Genomic DNA, 24,106 nt, shown 5'->3' on the forward strand with positions numbered 1-24,106 from the left:
CCTGGGCACGCGATTCACTAAGCAAAGATATGCAAATCAGGGCCTGTGGTAATAAGGAAGAGCTAGGGACACTAGCGTGTCCCTAGCACCTCCTTATTGACAGAAGCGGTGGCTGTCAGCGGGTTTGACAGCCGACGCTTAATTTTACCGGTGTTGGTTGTCGAACCAGCTGACAGCCACGGATTTGAAAAATGGACGCCAGCAAAATTGAGCATCCGTTTTCCAACCTGCGGGCAGATTTTTTTTTTTTAAGATTTTTTTTTTATTTTTGGGGCTTCCGACTTAATATCGCTATGATATTAAGTCGTAGGGTGTACAGAAAAGCAGTTTTTTCCTCTTTTCTGTACACTTTTCTTGTACCAGCCGAAATCAATTCCTGCTTTTGGCAAGAGTTTATTTCTGAGAGTAAAATGTGCGGCTTGGTTGCACATTTTACTTTCTGGATCGCGCGGGACTAACTAAAAGGCTCATCAACATGCATTTGCATGTTGCGGGCGCTATTAGTTTCAGGGAGGGGGGGGGTTGGCCGCACGTTTTCCATGCGCTATTACCCCTTACTGTATAAGGGGTAAAAATAGCGCATGGAAAACGCGCGGCAAAATGGGGCTATCGCGCACCATATTGCATCGGCCCGTCTGAATCTAAGGGCTACGGCTTTTATGAATCAGGCCTTTAGTGAGAAGAGGCTTTGTCATTGATGCCACTGGTGAGAAGTGCCATAAGTATGAAGTGCAGTAAACTTAGATTAAATTTATCAACTAGAAGTGGCAAAACTGTGCATGCTGCTTTAAAGTCTAACAATGAATATGCACTAACATATGTCACTTCACTCTTGGACCTAGGATTGCCACTACATGCTTTCAGTAATCATCCCTGTATTTGCAATGATGTCAAAAGATGCACTTAGCAAAAGCTAGAACATTCAACAGAAACAATAAATACAATTGCAATATTTAATGATTCAGATCTTATATAACATGCTCTCTCATCTAAATATTATTTTGCTAAATTTTTATTATAGACTTTAAGAACATGTTATCGCCTATGGCAATATTTCCCAACTGGTGTGCCTTCAGACCTCATTAGGGGGGTCATTTACCAGACGGATCGCGCACGATAAGGGACGTTTCGCATGTAAAAAGTCCCTTATCGCGTGCGATACCAAGATGGGGGCGGAGTCGGCCTCGGAAGAGGAGGAGTCGGGCCATCACCGGGGCCGACTCCGTGAAGACGCCGCGGATGACGAAAAGGTAAGGGCCTTTTTGCGTCCTATTTCGCGCCCAATAGCTACACCTTCTATGGTGGCGCTATTGGGTGCGAAACCGGCAGCGATCGTACTGCGGCAGTGCGATCGCTGCCGGCTAACGCAGGATCGCCCCCCGTTTCGGCCCCCTGCCCCTTATTACCTAAAGTATCACAGGCCTGCAATACTTTAGAAAATGAGGCCCTAGGTGTGCCACAGAAAAAACACTGCTGCCTGATGTGCAGATTAAGACTAGAACTGGGTTCTGCTCTCGGCACAACACAGCAGCAAAAGTCACCAGCAGTGGCTCTTAAACATGTAGGAGCTTCTTTCTGAGATCATGTGTAATCATGCATGCTTCTTTTTCCTAGCTATAATATGAGCCCTGGAGTGTGATTATTAATGGCAGCATTCAGGGCATGGCTTCTGTGTACACTATGGGCTTCATTTTCTAAAGTATCGCAGGCCTGCGATACTTTAGAAGATGAGGGGCGGGGAGCCGAATTGGGGGGCCGGGCCTGCGCTAGCCGGCAGCGATCGCACCGTCGCAGTGCGATCGCTGCCGGTTTCGCACCCAATAGCGCCACCATAGGAGGTGTAGCTATTGGGAGCGAAAGCAGACGCGAAAAGGGCCTTACCTTTTCGCTGTCCGTGGCGTCGGCGCAGAGTCGGCCCCGGTGACGCCCCCGACTCCTCCTCTTCAAGGGCCGACTCCGCCCCCATCCTGGTATCGCATGCGAGCGGCTTGGAAAATGAGGCCCTATGTGTGCTTTTTGTGGCACACACAGTGCACACAGCACAATCTAATCTTCCCTTTTCCTCCTTTGAGTGCTTCAGGCCTCTATCTTATCCCAAGGCTGAGTGAAATGGGGACAATGTGCACTAAGAACTGGATGTGACTAATTCTGAGTACTGGAAGTTGTTACGCTTGGGCTGAGTTCAGGGGTAGTGAACACCACCCAAAGGGGTGGCTCCAGGTGGAGAGAGACAGGGATGGCTGGAAACCGTGGCTGGGTCAGGGCAGACAGCAAGAAGCAGTGTCTGGGTCTAGGCTGGGTCAGGGCAGGCGGCAGAGCAAGGCAGGTCAGAAGGCCCGTAGGCCACACACACACAGACGGCCCGTAGGCCAGACACCGTAAGCGGGGCAAGGCAGGTCAGAAGGCCCGTAGGCCACACACCGTGAGCGGGGCAAGGCAGGCCAGAAGGCCCGTAGGCCACACACACACAGAAGGCCCATAGGCCACACACCTGTAAGCGGGGCAAGGCAGGTCAGAAGGCCCGTAGGCCACACACACACACAGAAGGCCCGTAGGCCACACACCGTAAGCGGGGCAAGGCAGGTCAGTAGGCCCGTAGGCCACACACACACACAGAAGGCCCGTAGGCCACACACCGTAAGCGGGGCAAGGCAGGTCAGTAGGCCCGTAGGCCACACACACACACAGAAGGCCCGTAGGCCACACACCGTAAGCGGGGCAAGGCAGGTCAGTAGGCCCGTAGGCCACACACACACAGAAGGCCCGTAGGCCACACACAGTAAGCAGGGCAGAGAGCCCGTAGGCCAAACACACACAGACAATAGAGCAGAGGGCCCGTAGGACCGCATGCACAGTAAGCAAGGCAGGGCAGGGCAGAAGGTCCGAAGACCATACACAGCACAAGGTAGAAGGCCCGAAGGCCGCGCAGGGCAAAGCAAGACAAGACAAGGTAGAAGGCCCGAAGGCCGCGCAAGGCAAGGCAAGGCAAGACCGAAGGCCCGAAGGCCACCAAGACTAGGCTAGACAAGACAAGGTAGAAGGCCCGAAGGCCGCGCAAGGCAAGGCAAGGTAGAAGGCCCGGAGGCCGCGCAAGGCAAGGCAAGACAGAAGGCCCGAAGGCCGCGCAAGGCAAGGCAAGACAGAAGGCCCGAAGGCCGCGCAAGGCAAGGCAAGACAGAAGGCCCGAAGGCCACGCAAGGCAAGGCAAGACAGAAGGCCCAAAGGCCACACAAGGCAAGTCAAGACAGAAGGCCCGAAGGCAGGGCAAGGCAAGACAAGGTAGAAGGCCCGAAGGCCACGCAAGGCAAGGCAAGACAGAAGGCCCGAAGGCAGGGCAAGGCAAGACAAGGTAGAAGGCCCGAAGGCCACGCAAGGCAAGGCAAGACAGAAGGCCCAAAGGCCGCGCAAGGCAAGGCAAGGCAAGACCGAAGGCCCGAAGGCCACCAAGACTAGGCTAGACAAGACAAGGTAGAAGGCCCGAAGGCCGCGCAAGGCAAGGCAAGGTAGAAGGCCTGGAGGCCGCGCAAGTTCATATTCATATACTTGATATATAAAGATGCATGATTAGGCATATTTTAACCATAGACCCTTCCCTGTAGCTCCATTTCTATTCTTATACATAGCCTGCCTTCACTTGCAAAATAAGAAATAAGGTCTGTTCACTGGTCAAACATCCCTTATGCTCCTTAGACTGACATTATAATACACTAGTGAATGAAGGATAGCAAATACAATGTTTTCTTCTCTCTGCTAAGGAAACAAATGTTAACAACTTTGTTCAGATGAGTAAAGGTTTTCCAGATTTAATTAGTGAGATGACTAATTGTAGAATAACCAAAAAATCTCCCTAAACTTTCCACTGCAAGACGCACATACATTCAACATAAGTTTCCTGTGCTGTGGGAAATCATGATGTATGAGGTTTAGAAAGAAAAACATTCATTAAATCTGCCACTGCAAATGTAACATTTGAAACAGCCATCTCAATATCTCACTGTCTCAACCTGAAAAGCATGACACTGCTGATGTTTATTGATTTATTTAAAATTACTTTTAGCCCACCAATCAAAGCTCTAGCCATTTTAGGAAGGGTTACAGAATTCATAAATATTAATCATAAAAGTCAAACAATAGCAAACCTAACTTAAAACACATAAAATTAACAAATAGTAATGTAAGAAAATGTTATCAAATGCTTGCATAAAAAGGTAATGTGTTAGATCCTTGCAAAACTCTTTCAGGTCCAACATGGAAAACAGTTTTAATGGCAGCGTGTTCCATAACATAGGACCTACTGCAGAAAAAGCCCAGTCCCTTGTAGAAACAAATTTTATTTCTTTAAATGATGGGAAAATTAAAAGCTTCTGATTTGCGAACACAATGTAGGACAGGGAGCGTAAGGAAACAGCAGATCTTTTAAATATTGTGGTTTTCCCTTCTCATAATACATTTAAAATTAATAAAAGCACTTTAAACATTATTCTAAATTGTACAGGGGACCAGTGTAGGTGCTTTAATGTTGGAGTTAAATGATCAGAACAAAGGGAGGCAGTAATAACTGAGCAGTGGCATTTTGAATCAATTGAAAAGTTTGGAACTGATTTTAGGGTAAACAAATGTATAGAGCATTTCAGTAATCTGAGGATGTTATTATTAAAGCTTGCACAACTGCTGAAAAATCTTGCAGAGATAAAATCTATTTCAAGGGGTAGATTTTCTAAATCTACGCGTGCGCGTACTTTTGTTCGTGCACCACATGTATCTTATAAAATCCGGGGTTGGCGCACTCAAGGGGGTGCACATTTGTGCAACTTGCACGCGCCGAGCCCTGCGCGCGCTGCCCGTTCCCTCCACCTACCCCCACCTTCCCCTCCCTTCCCTCCCTTCCCCTACCTAACCCACCCCCCAGCCCTATCTAAACCCCCCCTACCTTTGTCGCAGAAGTTATGCCTGCTCGAAGCAGGCGTAACTTTGCGCGCGCCGGGCCGGCTGCCATGCACCATGTTCCGGTTCGGGGGCTGCTCTGGAGTCCGCGGTCACGCCCCCAGAACACCCCCGGGCCGAAACCATGCCCATGTCATGCCCCGACGCGCCGACCACATCACGCCTCCCGACACGCCCACCCCAAGAAAGCCCCGGGACTTACATGCATCCCGGGGCTTTGCACACGCCGGAAGCCTATGCAATATAGGCTCGGCGCGCGCAGGGCCGTTTTAGAAGGGTTACGCTTGTACCTTATGCGCGTAACCCTTTTAAAATCCGGCCCCAAGTGTCTAACTATATATAATTTATAAAAAGATGATTTCAACGAAGCGCTAGTCTGTTTTAAAAAAAAGAAAGAATCAAATAAAAATGAAGAAACAGTGTTAATTTCCATATTTATTGTTATAATTACTTTATTTCTTTTTATTCTATTTTATTCCATTCTTTTTAAACACTATGTAAACCGTTGTGATGAATTATATCTTAATGACGGTATAGAAAACCTGGAAAATAAATAAATAAATAAGGTTGCGCACACACCATGAAATATTTAATGAAACCCCATTAACAGAAATAATGGGTAAATCAGTTGCAGTCAGTAATAAGACTGAACAATATTGCCTCTGAAATTATGATCATTCAAACAGAGGCAGTTTTGGGACAACCAGACATGGTCATCATTCAAACGACTAGACAAGGCAGCAGTAGCAGAACTAATATCATGAGCAACAGGACAGATGATCTAGTCTGTATATCATCTGCATAGAATATAAAATGCATCCTCCATTTCTGAATATTAGCACACAAAGGGGTAGATCTTAAAAAAGTATGCGCAACCGGCGCAAACAAAAGTACGCCGGATTTTCTAAGATATGCGTGTAGCCGAGCGTAACATAAAATCCGGGGTCGGAGCGCGCACAGCTGTGCAAAATACTCAGCCTGCGCGCGCCGAGCCATGCAGCCTGCCTCCGTTCCCTCCGAGGCCGCTCCGAAATCGGAGCGGCCTCAGAGAGAAGTTTCCTTCCGCGTCCCCCACCTTCCCCTCCCTTCCCCTATCTAACCCACCCCCCAGCCCTATCTAAATCCCCCCCTACCTTTGTTGTACAAGTTATGCCTGCTTGAGGCAGGCGTAACTTGCGTGCGCCGCCTTGCCATCTCCCAGCACAGGCCGCAGTGCCGGGGAACTCGGGACCGCCCTCCTGGCCCGCTCCCGAACTGTCGCCATGCCCCCGGACCAACCTCGGACCGCCCCCTGACCCCGGACATGCCCCCGGACACACCCCGGACTGCCGGCACGCCCCCGGGCACGCCCCCTCCCGCCCCTTTTACGAAGCCCCGGGACTTACGTGCATCCCGGGGCTTTGCGCGCACCGGCGACCTATGCAAAATAGGCGCACCAGCACGCTAATGCCCTGCGTGCATAAATCCGGCAGGATTTACATGCGCAGGGCTTTTAAAATCTACCCCAAAGGCTGAAGATAAATATTGAATAGAATGGGGGAAAGTGCAGAGCACTGAGTTACTCCTGCTTTTATTGAATGACATTCCTGAGGACCCGGCCCCCATCTGGTTAGCAGCCTCGGGAGTGATACCGGGGAGCCTGGCTCACTCACCCCCCACTGGAGCAGGAGGTCCAGTACCAGGGACAACGAACGGCAAGTTGTTCTCAGTTAGAAAAAAACCAACTGTGTTTTTTTACTTTGCGCGCCGACTCTCCGCAACCATCGTTAGTAATTTGTTTCTAATTGCAATCTCGTCAGCTAGGCGAGTATCCGAATTGCAGGCTTTGTGGTGTAGGGAGCCGTTCTTGCGAATCTCGGATTCGGGAGTGTCATTGAGGACGTTTCCCTCCTTCTGCCAAAGGTGGTGTCATCTTTCCACTTGAATCAGTCGATTGAGCTCCCTTTTTTCCCCGAGGGGGAGCGGTCCGATCCTGTGCACGGGATTTACGGAAACTAGATGTTCGTAGGGTGCTGCTGCGATATCTCGCGGTTACGAACCCTTTCCGTGTTTCTGACCATCTTTTCGTGTTGTGGAGTGGTCCGAAGAGAGGAAGTACAGCCTCGAAAACTACGATAGCTCGCTGGCTCAAGGAGGCCATTGGGTCAGCATATTTGCTCCGTGGGAAGACTGTTCCAGTGGGCCTTCGGGCTCATTCTACGCGGTCTCATGCCGCTTCTTGGGCGGAATATTTTCAAGTGTCACCTCAGGAAATTTGCAGGGTGGCTACTTGGAAGTCGTTGCATACTTTTGCGAGGCATTACCGTCTGGATGTCCAAGCCTCGAATTTGGGTGGATTTGGTGAGGGAGTGCTCCGAGTGGGACTCTCTGGTTCCCACCCTCGGTAAATTGGCTCTGGTACATCCCAGGTGTCTGGACTGATCCGGGTACGTACAGGGAAAGGAAAATTAGTTTCTTACCTGATAATTTTCATTCCTGTAGTACCACGGATCTGTCCAGGGACCCGCCCATTTCTGTACATAATTCTGAAGTAACGGAGAGTCCACTCGTATGTTCCTTTCCCTGGATATTTGTTGTATTTTATTATTGTTCATTCCTTTGGTTCTGGGAGTTCTGTTCCAGTTGGGGGTTTGGACTCGGACTTTTATAGGCGAATTATAGTTAGTTAGGTAGTTTGGTTGTTTATTCCATTCTGCTTTGACATTATGTAAGAAAGAGAGGCTGTGGGTGGCACCCTGATATATGTGACAGAGCCCGTCAAAGTCTTGCTCTGTCTCCAACTACTGGTGTGGAGGCAAAACCCAGGTGTCTGGACTGATCCGTGGTACTACAGGAACGAAAATTATCAGGTAAGAAACTAATTTTCCTTTCCTGGTGGTAACTCCTAATATGGAATCTAACATCGTGTAACTACAGCAAGGGTTATTTTTCCCTATATGCAACACCTTGCACATTAAATTTAATCTGCCATTTGGATGCCCAATCTTCCAGTCTTGCAAGGTCCTCCTGTAATGTTTTAAATCCGCTTGTGATTTAACTAAGAACATAACAAATTCCAGAGCTTAATTGTGTGTTGAGTGAAAAAGAATTTTCTCCGATTAGTCTTAAATGTACTACTTGCTAACTTCATGGAATGCCCCCTAGTCCTTCTATTATTCGAAAGTGTAAATAACTGATTCACATCTACTCGTTCAAGACCTCTCATGATCTTAAAGACCTCTATCATATCGCCCCTCGTCATATTCCTTTCCAGAACATTTATAAATATATTGAAAAGCACCTTTCCAAGTACAGATCCTAGAGGCACTCCACTGTTTACCTTTTTCCACTGAGAAAATTGACCATTTAATCCTACTCTCTGTTTCCTGTCTTTTAAACAGTTTGTAATCCACGACATCGCCTCCTATTCCATGACTTTTTAGTTTTCTTAGAAGCCTCTCATGAGGGACTTTGTCAAATGCCTTCTGAAAATCCAAATATTCTACATCTACCGATTCACCTTTATCCACATGTTTATTAACCCCTTCAAAAAAATGAAGCAGGTTTGTTAGGCAAGAATTCCTTTGGGTAAATCCATGTTGACTATGTTCCATTAAACCATGTCTTTCTATATGCTCTACGATTTTGATCTTTAGAATAGTTTCCACTATTTTTCCCGGCACTGAAGTCAGACTCTCTGGTCTATAGTTTCCTGGATCACCCCTGGAGCCCTTTTTAAATATCAGGGTTACATTGGCCACATTCCAGTCTTCATGTACAATGGATGATTTTAATGATAGGTTACAAATTTTAACTAATAGATCAGAATTTTCATTTTTTATTTCCTTCAGTACCCTGGGGTGTACCATCCAGCCCAAGTGATTTACTACTCTTTAGTTTGTTAATATAGGGGCCACGACTTGAAGCTCCAGGGAGGAAGATTCAGAACCAATGTCAGGAAGTATTTCTTCACAGAGAAGGGTGGTGGATGTCTGGAATGCCCTTCCAGAGGAAGTAGTGAAGACTAAAACTGAAGGATTTCAAAGAGCATGGGATAAACACTGTGGATCCATAAAGGCTAGAGGATGGGAATGAAGGGAAGAGCCATGGGGGTGGATTACTGGAGTAGAGTCTACTCCCTTCCACTTCAGCTCAAAATGGAACCCTCAACCCAAACCTTCAAAAAACACCTCAAAACATGGCTATTCCATAAAGCCTTCCCACCAGAAACCTAGCCCACTAATTCACTCCTCAGCTTTAGCCAACACCTACAATTGAAAGCACCCCCACTAGCCCAAAGCCCCCCCTCCACACCCCTCCTCCCTCCCCCTAAACTCTATCACTCCCTCACCCCCTTTCTAAAATACAACATATATGACCCCCCATGTCTCACCCCACCCAATCCCACCTCTCGATCCCACTTTATCCGCATCCTACTTGCCTTTCCTAACTCCTCCTACCTTCTTGCTACCCCTACACGCCTTTTAAACAGTCCTTCATAACCCGTTCCTAAACCATGAATGTATGAATATTTCGAACATGCAAAACACCACTTTTACCTTGGCACAGGTATTATAGTTAGTTTCTTGTTAACCGTTGTAAGTTATACTGTAAAAACAACCTTTCCTAAACCATGTTTCCATATACTAACCACCAACATTACACTAGCACATGTATTATAGTTAGTCTCTTGTTAACTGTTCTAAGTTATACTGTAAAAATAAGCAGCTCATGTCTTATTTACTGTTCAGTTGTATTGTGAACCGATGTGATATCTTGATCGAATTTCGGTATACAAAAACAAACAAATAAATAAATAATACTACATGGTGATTACTACCCTTACTCAATAAGCCTTCGCAAGGTTATTGCAACTCCAACATTGCTCTCTGCTTCTACAGCAAGGGGAAATGTGGAAAAGAGGATTTACATTCAGACAACAACCAACAAGGACTGAACTTCACAATCTGGATAAACAAATAAGCATGAGGGTAGCTTGCTTATTACAGCGGTTACTACCCTAAACCAATTAAGCCTGATACATCACATTGAATACATATACAACATTGCTCTCTGCTTCAATGGCAGGGGGAAATGTGGAAAAGAGGATTTGCATTCAGACAACATCCAACAAAGCAATGATATGTGCAGTCTGGGTAAACAAACATTGGGGTAACTTGCTTGATGCGGCGGTTACTACCCTTAATCATTAAGCCTTATGCTTACCTTTGATGCAACTCCAACATTACTCTCTGCATCAATGGTAGGGGATGGCAGGAAACCTGAATCAAACAGTTACCAACAAGGGCCCTGAAATTGGTGGTTGGTGAAACAGATACGTATGGGAAAATAAGTGTGGGAGCTTGCTGGGCAGACTGGATGGGCAGATTGGTCTTTTTCTGCCGTCATTTCTATGTTTCAATGTTTCTATAACCTGTTACTCACTAGCTGCTAAGAAGTCCTGAAACCACTCCAAAACCTGCCTTCCATTGCCTAGCAAGGAGATCCTCTCCAGCAGTAAGGTTAACTATATCAAAGGTTGCTGAGAGATCTAAACAAACCAATATACATTGGACTCTCTTATCCAGATGGTGCAGCAAAAAATCATGAACTGAGTTGAACAGTGCTTCTATACTATTGAATTTTCAGGAGCTAGATTGATAAAAAAAAAAAACAAACTAGGGGCCATATTCAGCTGCTATGCAGCTGTGCTGTTTAGCCTCTTATATATAACTGGCTAACTAGTAGTGTATGCCAGGTATGATTAACTGCCTAACTTTAGGACAGTCCTACAGTCAGATCACAGTTAGCTGGATAAGTCAACCAGCTAACTCTGATAGATTTCAGTTTACAAATTAATCAAAGGCCTAAAAATTTTTTATAAAACAGTAGTTTGGACCCTGGACTTATAAAAGCAAACCTTTTTTTTTTCTTAAAGACATTCAAGAGCTAGGGCTCATGATATCAGGCTCCAACTGCGCAGACATTAAAAAATATTTCTTCAAAAAAAATGGTGGTGGATACATGAAATGGGCTCTCTTTTATTTATCTATTTATTTATGTATTTATTTAATTTTTAAACTATTAATTGCCTAGCTGATAAAAATCTTTCTAAGTGATGTACAACAATTTATAAACAATTTCTGAATAAATATTAAATTACATAACACATTTTCATACAGGTGATAGGAACAAAAATCAATACCAATTTAAGAAACAAGGTACAAGTATAGGAGGATCATTAATTGCAAAGTAGTGAGGGGAAGTCAGAGTTCAACTGGGATCTATAGAACAATAGCAGGGAGAAACTGGGCAGACTAGATGGTTCCTTATCTGTGATTATATTCTGCGTTTTTCTAATAGTGAAGAGTGGCAATAAAAGTCACATGCCATAAACACATCAGAGAAGGTATTAAACGGCATCTCCAAGTTTTCAGAAATTTGACAGTTGATAGTTGACATCCTTACCATGGAGGTTTAGTGTGCCCCTCAACATTTTTAACATAGGAAACTGGCCCAATCTGTGCCTGCAGGAATTAATTATGATATTCGGGGTTAGCCAGTTCACTTATCCAGCTAAATTTTCTCCTCCTTAGAACGCCCCTGACTTATCTGGATAGAATACAGGCAGGTACGCCATTTAGACAGGTAACTATAACATTATCCACTTAAATAGCAGCCACGGACAGCAAGAGGAAACTCTGATTGGAAATCATCACTGCCAGCGGCTCAGAGCACCTTCTGGTTCTGCAGTCAGAAAAATTAAATCCCCAAAAAACACCAGCTATGCATTCAGCCCACAGCATCGCACGGATGTTTTTCTATCCTCACTTTGTATTCTATATTCAAACAAAAGATGATCTCATCAGCCACATAAGCTCTCGAAAATGGAACACAATGTACCAAAAACCGAAAACCCAGTATAGCCTCAAACTGTTTCTGGTTAACCTAAGAACTGTTACAGTTGAGAAAGAAACACATTTTGTTTTGGGACAATATTTATGTTGCTGAAAAAAAAAAATCATCTGAAAATTAAGAGAACATATTGAATTGTCTAAAGCACATTTTATCCATCCACCTATACAGCGAACTATGAGTTGCAGACAGGATTCTAGTTTCTTTAGCCAAGGTGTATTTCCCACGTATGACAGTGCCTCAGGCGATGGCTAATGTGGCTGCCCTGTGCCGTGACCTCACAGGGTTTGTTTGCTGCTTTTTTCTTTCTGGATGATTTCACAAATTCACCTGCCCGCTCACCTGCCTCTGCATTTCTTTTGCCTCTGAGCGAGGCGGGGACTTTATGTGACTTATTAGCCACATCTGTCCGTCCATTCGCCTGCACTGCACACCCACACAGACAGACAGATGGACGGACAGAGAATTCCCTCCTTTCAATTGCAAAAAGCATATCAGAATGTTCTAGTTCCGATAGTGCTATTTCACCTATCGCAAACAAATATTAAAAAAAAAAACAAGAGAGAGAGAGAAAGAGACAAGACCCTATAACTGAAGGGATATATAGCAGAGCCCCTGCCTCCGCTTGCCGCATCCTTCAAAAAAGGCCTTGGAAAGGGAGCAGGATGTGGACCACTCAAGCCACTGATGGACACTTCACACTCTTTATAAACAGGAGACAGGTTTGAAAAGCAGCCTCTTCCTTCCTAAAAGGCAGAGCAGGGGGTCGAGCTTTTGAAGTCCTGCTTTAAGATGCAGAGAGATGCTTTATGCTTCCAGGCACCCCTCACCCCAGCAAAAGCCCTAAAGCAGGAAATGCACCTCTTTACTCTCTGAAAGAGTGAGGCTCCGGGGCCCAGTGCTCTTAGCTCCCGCCCTCTTCCTGTTCTTTCCACTTTGCAGTGAATTCTGTAAAAGACCCAGCCTTGCACCTTCCAGTCCCTTCTGTTTTTTAAATGTCTAAAACTAATTAAACCCACACAAAACATAAATGTTTTCAGGAAGGAGAATATCCAGTTTCCTTACTTTTCTTGAGATCTTTGGAAGCCTGTAGCTCCTGGGAACCGCTTTTCTTTGCACAGCAAAGTTTATTCTGACTCCTTGTTTTCTAGTTAAACTGAACTCAGATCTGAAAAGTTGACTAAAAAAACTTTCCACAAACTTTGAGACCACGTGATGTTAACTTTATTTCCAAGCTTCTGTTCCTCTGTTTATTCAGTGTCTGCTTTGAATATTCAAAGCACTGTGTTGGGTGTGTACATAGATTTATTTATTGCAGCTGAAGCAGGTGCTTTGCATTTCTTCTTTGTGCAAAGTTTTTAAAAGAGCACTTTTTTTGTCATTTGCAAAATAGACACACTGGGTAATCAGGCAACATAGGATGTGCACGTATTGAAATGCAAAGTGACTGCCTACATGTTGATATTAGCTGTTTTAAATATAATCAGGTTCTTTGGGATTATCAGCTACTGTTATAATAAAACAACACCCCCGGTCAGTCAAAAACCCAGCTGAAACTTAACAGGTATAGGAAGGGGCTCCAGTCAACATATTTTGAGAACTGGATATGGCTACATATTCATATAGGAAACTATATATCAGGGCTCTCCATGCAAAAATCAAAAGTATTTTAGTAGTTATATAATCATTTAATTGGATTTGATTTATTCACAAGTTAGATTTTATACAGTGACTTCAGAAAATCTACCCCCTTCCAAAATGTTCACCTTTTCTTTGCATTATAGTCTGGAAATAAACTGCATTAAACCAGTGTTTGTTCGATGTATCCACACATCTTACCCCGCAATTGCCAAGTAAAAAATGTATTCAAGAATTTCCTCAGAAAATGAAGTAGAAATGAAAACACTGAATAGTTTGTCTGGAGAAGTGTCCATCCCCCTTGTACTTCTGTAGCAATCATAAATCTTTAAAGCTCTGGTGTAACCAATTGCTTTCAAAAGCACACACCAGGCGAATTTGGCCTACCTGTATTAAAAAGGTGCCACACTGGGCTCAGCCATAGGCCACAGTGTGGTTGGTAGATCTGTTGATGTTCTGGGGGGAGGTGGTATAGAGAGGAGCCACTTTCCCAGAGTTTTCCTCTTTTCTGGTACAGGCCAAAGAAATCGAGGACCCCTTTACCTACTTCTCTGTAACCCATCGCTTCTCCCACAGAGGGCTCCTGCAGGCCTGCTTCCCATTGCAGCAGCAGCCTCTCCTAGCCTACCACTGGCAATGCCAACTCTCAGAATGATCCCCAGGCGCCTTGCAACCCAGCTTCATCCAGGCAGAAGCAATCGAGTGCCAAGCCGAAGCTCCTCTCCATTCACAGGTGGAAGGCTCAAGGTTGGAGCAGCTAAGCAATTTTAGGAGGAAAGCAGCCGTACAAGGGGAAGCACTATCTGAACGGGCAGTTCATTGGCGTGACTGTGTCACTACTTGGTTCAGTGAGTGAGATCATATGCAGACGTATATTGTCACAGTGTTAAGCAAATCACAAACGGTGCTTAGTCAGATGGTTCTCTGTCAAAACAACTTTCAGCACAAATAGGTAAATCATTGGAGCCCAGGTTTATCCTAAATACACAGGTCTAGCTTACGCAGTCCAAACAAGCTAAAATGTGAAGCACAGTTCACAAGTTTGAAAAAAAAATAAAGCAGGGCAGCTTTCTCAGATCATAGTGCTTAAATTTATTGAAAAAAATTAAGTACCTTTCCCAGGACAAAAAGAAAGAGATTCTCAGCCTTCAGGTCTGCCTCAAACATACAGGCCTGGTTTTCTCAGCACCATCAAGAAAGACTCACAGCCCCAAGCCACCTCCCACCTGCGGTTGAGTTTGTGTAATGATCCAGTTCGATTAGCAAGCTCAGCCACAACCATCCACAGCAAACAGCTACTTATATGAGTTATCAGCTTGTGCTCTACCTGTCTTTGTATCTGGGAGTCCTTTCCTTCTCTTCTTCTCTCTTTCTTCACCTGGATTTCTCTGTTTCCATGGGTTTCTCCAAGGTGTTCCTCTCAGGTTCTTGGTCTACTTGTCCTTTTAGATCTGGATCTGCAGGAATGAATTCCATTTCCTCCTACTACTCTTCCTGTCACCACCCCTTTTAATCTGTCATTCCTGTCTCCATGGGAACTTCTTGAGCCACTTCTCCACTACCTCGAAGGGGTCTTCTTCTATCTCCCCATTGGATATTCCACACTTGTTCTGTGGTTCTGTGGGTTTGGAACCCATTCAGAAAGCTCCTCCTTTCTCTTTGTCCTAGGGGCTCCTGCAGGCCTGCTTCCCATTGCAGCAGCAGCCTCTCCTAGCCTACCACTGGCAATGCCAACTCTCAGAATGATCCCCAGGCGCCTAGCAGCCCAGCTTCATCCAGGCAGAAGCAATCGAGTGCAAGCCGAAGCTCCTCCGCATTCACAGGTGGAAGGCTCAGGGTTGGAGCAGCTAAGCAATTTTAGGAGGAAAGCAGCCGTACAAGGGGGAGCACTATCTGATCATCTTGAGTGTTGAAGGCTGTTTTCCATTCATCGCTACTGCGAATGTGAATTAAGTTGTAGGCCCCCTTCAGGTCAAGTTTCGAGAATATTTTGGCACCTTGAAGCCAGTCGAACAGCTCTGAGATTAAAGGCAGGGGATATCAGTCTTTGATCGTGATCTCATTCAGACCTCAATAGTCGATTCAAGGACACAAGGTACTGTCCTTCTTCCCCATGAAGAAGAAACCTGCACCGGCTGGAGACTTTGATGGTCTAATGAATCCCTTCTGTAAATTCTCCTCGATGTACTTGGACATAGCCTTGTTCTCTATGGCAGAGAGAGGATAGACATGTCCTTTAGGAGGTTCAGTGTTAGGTTTCAGCCTTATGGCACAGTTGTATGATCTATGTGGAGGAAGGATGTCAGCAGCTTCTTTGGAGAACACATCATTGAATGATGCGTATTGAGGCGGCAGTCCTGGCATCACTAGAGTTGTAGGCATGCAGAGGACAGGAGAAACCTCCTTAAGGCACTTGCCATGACAACCTGGACCCCATTGGGAGAGTTCCAAGGTGGCCCAGTCGAATTGAGGCTGGTGCGACTGCAACCAGGATAACTCCAGAACGATAGAGTGAATAGCCTTCTCCAGCACAAAGAAGGAAATTGATTCTCTATGGAGGGCTCCGGTGTGAAGGGTTACCGGTCTAGTACGCCAGGTTACGTCACCCAGCAAAGGCTTTTCATGGATGGAGGATAAGAGCAGTGGAACTTCCAAAGCGACAAGGGGAATCCTCAAGTGTTTCACTAGGCGTCGAAGTATAAAGTTGCCTCCTGCCCCTGAATCCACCAGGGCAAGAGTTTGAACTTCGGATGGTCTGCAGATCAGGGAGACTGGGAGAGAGAGCGGAGGAGAGGTCTTGGTAAGGCCTAAGAACAGTTGCATCGGTTCTTCTCCACTGGCGACAGGTATTGCTGGGACTGTCTGGAGTGCAGGTTTAGCACAAACCTCCTTCTGAACCAGTCTAGTTGAAGGCTTGAGCTCTTTCACCTTATCACGGAGCCGGTGGTCAATTCTAGTAGCCAAAGCCATTAGTTCATCCAGTGAATCAGGTGTCTCATGAGCGGCCAGCTCGTCTTTCAAGCGAGTATCCAGACCTCTGAAGAAGAGGGTTTTCAGGCATTTGGAATCCCAGCATAGTTCCGTAGCAAGAGTCTTAAACTCTATTGCAAAATCAGCCAGTGGTCGGTTGCCTTGCTTCAGTTCCATCAGGGTAGAACCAGCAACTGTCACTCGAGCAAAATCGTCAAATCCAAAAATCTGTCAATATCCTGCAAAATTGGATCCTTATGTTCCCACAGTATTGAGGCCCAAGACAAGGCTCTTCCATCAAGATAAGATAGAATGTATGTAGTCTTGGCATAGGCCGTGGGGAAGTGAGAAGGCTATAATGCCTTCTCACTTCCCCACGGCCTATGCCAAGACTACCGGGGATGCCAGATAGGGCGGCAGGCAGATGCCACGGCAGCCAGTCATCCACAAGAAGCAGGAGGAGTCGCGGAAAAAGAAAGGTAGGCGGAGTGAAGCCGTCGGGCAGCAACGGTTGCAACACTGTCTTCTCGGTACTAACCTCTGCTTCCCTTGACTACATTTGACCGCTGCCCGCCTCTGATCTTCTGCTTGCTTCTACGACCACGTCTGCATGCTGCCTGGAACTGACCTCTGCCTGAACTCGACTACTTCTACTGCCTCCTGGAACTTGACCTCTGCTTTGGCTGACTACCCATGGACTGACTACTAGTAACTGACCTCTGCTTTGCCTGACTATCCATGGACTGATTACTGGCTCTGACCCCTGCATTGGCTGACCACGCTTCCTTGAATTTGGCCTTGATCCTTGCTATACATTCAGAGACTCTCTTCTGGCCTTCTCAGGCACCCAGGACTTCCAACCTAAGTATCGACTGTGCATCCTTGATCATGGTGGGCACACCCTTGAACGTCCTATCAAGGAGATCCTGAGAAGCCCACCTAAGACCAGGTGGCCCGGTTCCCAAGGGCTCAACCTGGGGGTACCTTGGGTTGCTAGTGGCAAAGCTCCAGCTAGCCTCTGTCTCCTTTTGTGCTTCGCCTCCTGGTGGCAGGCGCTCTCTGGGTCCGACCAGAGAGCCTACCAATCCTGCACTAGGTCAAGGGTTCACCTCTTGGCGCAACATTCAATCTGGAGAAGAGATAACTGAGGGGGATATGATAGAATTCTACAAAATCATGAAAGGACATGAACAGGTTAATGTAAATTGGTTATTTACTCTCTCAGATAATAGAAGGACTAAGAGGCATTCCATGAAGTAAGCAAGTATCTCATTTAAAACAAATTGAAGAAAATTATTTTTCACTCAGCGTATAGTGAAGTTCTGGAATTCATTGCCAGAGGATGTGGTTACAGCAGTTTGTGTAACTGGGTTTAAAAAAGGTTTGCATAAGTTACTAGAAGAAAAATCCATAAATTGCTATTAATCAATAAGGAATAGTAGCTTAAGATCTATTTAATGTTTGGGTACTTGCCAGGTTTTTGGATTGGAAACAGGATGCTGGGCTTGATGGACCCTAGGTATGACCAGTATGGCATATCTTATGTTAACTCTGGGACAAAGTTGTGGAAAAGCACAGAACTGGGATGGATATAAAAGAATTGCATAGTTCTTGAATATCTCTCAGAGCACAGTCAAGACAATTATTAAGAAGTGGAAGGTATATGGCATCTGCAGAGTCACCATACTGGTTGTAGCACCCGGCAGAGTATTTCACACGTCTCTCCTCTCTTCAGAAATCCTCCCGGAAGGAGTTGCCATTAGATTTTTGAATATCATGCTTGTGAGTTGAATTGAATTCCTCTGCAGGGCTCCATTACTTTCTCAACATATTCAGGTCACAGCGTTTACTGTTTCACTTTTGGGCTTTTGTCCCTCCCAACGCAGCCTTTGTGGCGAAACATGGTCTGTGTCGGGGGACTGAAAGATTTATCTGCAAGCAATTGTTAAATAAAGGAAGGACATGTTGATCTAATTAATTCTCAAGTTTCAATCATTGAAATATTTAAGATAAGGTTCCATGAACTTACATAGCGCTATACCATTCTCTATGGTTTATACCTAATCGTATACCACTCATCATCTCCACTTCCTATTAGCTATCACTAAGACCCTGCCTAGATCAGGCCATCCTTCCAACCAGGATGACAAAGCAAGGAGGAGATTGATTAGAGAGGCAACCAAGAAAAGGTATATGAGTTTGTACAAGATTTATTTGTTTATTTATTTATTTTTATTTTTTCTATACCGACATTCTTGTAGAGATACAAATCATACCGGTTTACATTTAACTTCAATTTCGCCTTATAGCGATACAGTAAACAAGTTAGCGAATTCAACAATTTTAACAGGAAAAAGAGATGTAACATTCTGATCTGAACATTGCCTTTTAAGATCAATGGAAATTATTTATACATATCAGATAAGCTCATCCAAGAATCAGAGGAATTGAAATACTCATCTTAAAGGGATGAGAGTAAGATTAAATAAATAAAGAAACTGATGAGGAAAGTGGAGGGGGTAAGAGGCAGGGGGGCGGGGTGGGTGAGAGGGATAGGCTGAAGAAAAGCTAGTAGAGAGCAATATTGAATGGAAGATAAGTTAAATGTCCTGAAAGGCTTGGCTAAATAGCCATGTTTTTAGTCTCTTTTTGAAGACAGTCAGGCAGGATTCTCGTCTAAGATCGTGTGGAAGCGCGTTCCAGTGGTGTGGGCCAGCTGTCTCGATGGCGCGTTTTCTGATAGAAGTTTTGGCTTGGGAAGCGAATAGGGTAGGCACTCCTAATAGGTCTGGAGGAGGTATGATGTTTTAGAAGAGTGGAGGTGTTGAGGAAAGTGAGGTTGTGCCACAAGAATTAGACAAGCTTCCATGGACAAGACTGGTAAAAGTGTAAATGTGACAAAAATATCCCAAACAAGCCACAAATCTGGCTTATTTGGTAGGGTGGCAAAAAGGAAGACCTTAATTAAGAAAACCCACCTTGAATCCCCTTTGAAGCATGCAAAGGAATACTCAGGGAATATTGTAGCCACGTGGCAACATGTTTTCTGATCTGGCGAAACTAAAATAGACCTTTATAGTCTGAATGTAAAGCGTTATGTTTGATTCATACCCAATACAACAGCACATCACCCAAAGAATATCACCCCTTCTGTAAAGCAGCATCTTATTACAGAGATGTTTCTCAGCAGAAGAGACTAGTGCACATCAGGACAGAAGGGGCAATGAACAGAGAATACTACAGAAAAGTCCTCAAGGAAGACCTCTTCCTCTGCAAGAGAGCTGAAATAGGGATAACTTTCACCTTTCAGCATGACAATGGCCTTAAGCACACAGCCAAAGCTACAAAGGCTAAGGAACAAAAAGATAAGTACCCTGGGGTGACTTAGTTAGAGCCCCATCCTCAATCCAATCAAAAATCTGTGGCATGACTTGAATATTGCTGTCCATTAACGCTGCTCAAAGAACTCGGCAGAACTTGAATACTTTTGTAAAGAATGGTTTAATATAGTGTTTCACAACTTTTTCAAGCCCAAGGCACAGCTTCATTAACAAAAATGTTGTGTGGCATGCCACCTTCCACAGACCAGGCAGTGCAGACATGAAGAAAAGTTAGGGCACTGTTAGGATTTGTGGGTTTCATGGACCCTTGGCCCAAGGCGAGGGTTGATACCACCTATGGGGAGGAGCCCCACAGGTCCTCACCATCGGGAGGTGAGGTCAGGTGAAGCAGGAGATGCAGTAGTGTGTAGAGGAACAGAGCTTTCCGCATCATAGCTACGTGATCGCAGGAGCTTGTAGAGAGAAGTCTGTGGAAGGTCCCGAAGAGCGTGGTGAGTGACTCAGTTCAGAGGGACCCCACAGGATACAGGCTGAGCTGGAGAGGAAGTGCCAAAGCAGGGACCTCCGAGAGAGCAGTGCTAGGCAGGCCTGAGGAGCAGGAAGCGCGAGGCAGGAAGTTCAGGAAGTATGCCGTGGAGACAGCCCTGAGGGGCAGAGCTGCATAGCAAGGAAGGCACTGGTGAGATGATGTAGGCTGCCCCGTGGAGTGGGAAAGCCCGAGTCAAGTCTCCAAGTAATGACGTAAGCAACCCTGAGGAGCGGGGCTGCACACAATGGAACCTCTGGTAGAGGAACGGAGACACCACTCTGAGAAGCGGGGAGGTGCAAATACAGTCACTGGTGTAAAACGTAGGCACTGCCTTGAGGAGTGGGGAAGCACAGGCAATCACCGGTGTAGCACATAGGCACTGCCCCAAGAAGCTGGGAAGTACAGACAGAGCCCTACCCCGAGGAGCGAGGGAACACAGAGTCGAGTCTCCAAAGCAGAGAGGCAGTTCTGAGAGGCAACCCCGAGGAGCAGGGAGACCAGCAAGTAGGACCTCTGGAAGGCGCAGGGCTAACCCGAGGAGCGGGGGAAGCCAGGAGAAAAGGTCTCCAATAGGAGCGCAAGCAGGCCTCCAAGGAGCGGGTACCTGAGCCAGAGTCCAAGAGAAAGCCACCACTGGTCCAAGGAGACAGGAGAAAGCACCAGTAGCGAAGGAACTCGTTGCCAAGTCAGCTAGCAAGGGGCGAAGGCGGTGATTAAGAACCCTGACTAAGTGATGTCATCAGTCAGCGATGCACCTGAGATACCCATCATAGAGTCTTCAAAGGAGAGCCCGGTGATAGGCGCGTGCACCTAGGAAGACCCGGAGTCGGCGTGGGTGGCAGCAGCGGGGTCCTTAAGAAAGTGGAAGTATGCGGCGGTAGCGGTTAGCCCCCTCCACGAGCATGCCCGGAGAGGAGAGAAGGGCAGCACATGACGTGAGTAGAAGTGGTCGCAGCCGTCTACGACCGACGGTCATAACAGGCACTGGTCTGCACTTCCACTCCATCTCAGAATGGAATCCTCGAGCAAACCTTCAAAAAACTCCTCAAACCATGGCTATTCCTGAAAGCCTTCCCACCAGAGACCTAGCTCCCCACCCCCCCAACCCGGGATATCCAAGAATACACTCCTCAGCCCTAGCCAATGCTTACAAGTGAAAGCACTCCCTCCAGCCCAAAGCCCCCCCCTCCAACCGCCCCCCCCCCCCATGACCCTAATACTTTCATTCACTCACCCCCACTTTTGTAAAAGTTCAACTTTCATGACCCCTATGGTCTCCCTTACCTCCCCCCCCCCCCTAGCCAATCCTATTCCCACGGTTCTAATTTTCCCGCACACAAAGTGCCATTCCTAAATCCTCTTTCACGGTTCCAACTTGTCCGCTCACAAGTTGTCATGCCTAATCCTTCTTTTCCCCAAGTTACCTCTGCACCCTGTAAAAACAGCTCTCTGTAAACAATTCCTAAGCTATGAATGTAATGCGTTCCCAAGCTATGTTTCTAATATGCAAGCCACCAATTTTCCTTGGCACATGTACTACAATTAGTTTCTTGTTTACTGTCCTAAGTTACACTGTAAAAATAAGCAGCCCATGCCTTATTTACTGTTCAGTTTTATGTGAACCGATGTGATATCTCGATCGAATGTCAGTATACAAAAACAATAAATAAAAATAATAAAATAAATGAAACCATAGTCACCACTGCCTGATTCTCAGATCCAGACCATCACCCAGGCACTGCTTTCAGCAACTCACAGCAATAAGAGATTCTAACTGAGGCTCTTCATCAGGATGGGTCTTCTTTCTGACAACATCTGATATCATTAATGCCTCTTCTTCCTAACTACAGCATGAGCCATTGAATGTGGTAATTAATTGATAGCATGAAGGGCATGAATACTATCTAATCACTGCTTTGTGCACCACACACATTGCACACAGCACCCCCTCGTCCTCTCCTTCCTTTGCCTCCTTGTTTGAGTCCTTACAGCCACTGTCTTATCCTCAGGCTGAGTGAGATGAGGTGAGTGTGCACTGAATACTAGATGAGACTCACTCTCACTGTTGGGAGCAGCACAATGGAGGAGCTCTGACAGTCACATGCAGCAGTTAAGATAACTAACAAGCCAGCAGCCCACATCACAACTTCTCATTCTTGTTTATAGAAGCAGATACTTCAGTGAAGTTGAGAAGTGATGTGTTTGTGGCATCATGTGGACCCTTAGTCGCAGTGGAGATGACTCCTCCCACAGGGAGGGGCCCCGTGGGGAACCACAGCGATAGGCTAAACTCAGAGATCAGACACTTGTAGGTGGAAAGCTTTATTGTACTGCTGTAGATAGATGGTATGAGGCAGGAAGGAAAGGTACTGAAGTCCATCAAGGTGCCAATACATTCAGACAGTCTCAGCTGTAGAAGTCTCACCCAGATGTTCAAGGTAGTAAGGAACCCGCAGAGCGGGAAAGCCAAGCCTGGTGGGTGGAGTTGGAGAACTGGATCGCAGAGGTACTCACAGGAGCGTAGTGCGGCGTCTTCCTGGTAATGGAGATGGTGGGACCGAAGATCCGTGGTGCAGGATAGACTGGACTGATAAGCCCTCGAGGAGCGAGTACCAAGTAGTTCAGAGATCCTGAAATAAATAGAGAGAGACCCCCAAGGAGCAGTTGTCTGGTTAGAAGAAACCCCGAAGGGTTATTGGAAGCAAGAGACCCCCCAAGGGGTGGGAGTCTAGAGCTTCGTCAGGAGCGAGATTCCCCGGAGGGTAGAAGGCATCTAAGCGAGCAGCTTAGAGCGGTCAGAGAAGGTAAACCGAAGTCCTTGCTAACTTAACGTAGTTAGCACAGTGGAGGCTTTAAATACCTGGAGGTATTGACGTCATGCAGTGGGGACGCCCCTGAGGTTCCCGCCATGACGTGTACTTAAGCGTAGGCAACGTGCGGGCGCGCCCTAGGAGGCCATGGGAAGGAGCATGACGGACTGGGACACCCATGCTGAGTTGGAGACGCCAAGGGTTTCGGCACTCGGCATCGGAGGCAGCCATCTTGCCCAAGGAGGAGGAAAAGGGAAGAAAAGAGATAGGCAGAGCAGTCGCAGCCATCTGCGACCGATGGGTGCAACAAGAAGTAGCCTACTGGTTACAGGAAAGCCAGGGTTCAAATCCTGTTGCTGTGCTTTCTGACCTTAGGCACCCTCCGTTGCCTCAGGTACAAACTTACAGGGAGATTTATCAACCTGCAATATTTTATTACAAGTGAGAGCATTCCTGTGATAGTTTGACTCTTTCTGACAAATTATTGTGGCGTTCGCAGCATACAATTTTTTATCGCAGGGCGAATGTGCAACAAAAATTAATGCAGTGAAATGGGGCCTTTTCACGCAATGGTAGACCATCAAAGCCGAGCTGCCATTATGTTAAAGGGGCCAAGGCCCTAAAATGCCTCATCCTATAACCTCAAAACTCACATCCGGGTTTCTGTGGAGATCACCCCTCCCCTCCCACTGTCTCTAGAGGTGGCAGCAACCCCCCAGCATACAAAAAGAAGGTTTCATGTGGCATTGGCCTGCCCCTTTACCTACCCCCTCTTCATGATGGGGTAAGGTCAGATTGATGCCATTTTGAATAATGGCGTCGACTAGACCTGGAGGATGGATACCTCCCGGGACTCTTCTAGCCACTAGCGATCATTTACTAAGGAAGGTGGCTCTCCTTCCTTGAATTGCAAGGTGCCCCCTGGCCTACAAGGTGATTTTGAAAGGCCAGGGGTGGGGGGGTGCACATTAGACCCCCAG

The 24,106-nt window shown here is 46.3% G+C and overlaps 1 long non-coding RNA gene across 1 annotated transcript in view; it reads right to left on the minus strand.

Annotated features, from left to right (window-relative positions):
• Window positions 1-13,011, minus strand: part of LOC115086239 — a 46,021-nt gene extending 33,010 nt beyond the window's left edge. Inside the window, exon 1 of the long non-coding RNA XR_003855179.1 lies at window positions 12,904-13,011. This is a non-coding gene — a long non-coding RNA (uncharacterized LOC115086239). The remainder of the gene's footprint in view (window positions 1-12,903) is intronic.
• Window positions 13,012-24,106: the final 11,095 nt, after the last annotated feature.

Source organism: Rhinatrema bivittatum, chromosome 2 (assembly GCF_901001135.1).
Source record: "Rhinatrema bivittatum chromosome 2, aRhiBiv1.1, whole genome shotgun sequence".
Lineage (NCBI taxonomy): Eukaryota > Metazoa > Chordata > Amphibia > Gymnophiona > Rhinatrematidae > Rhinatrema > Rhinatrema bivittatum.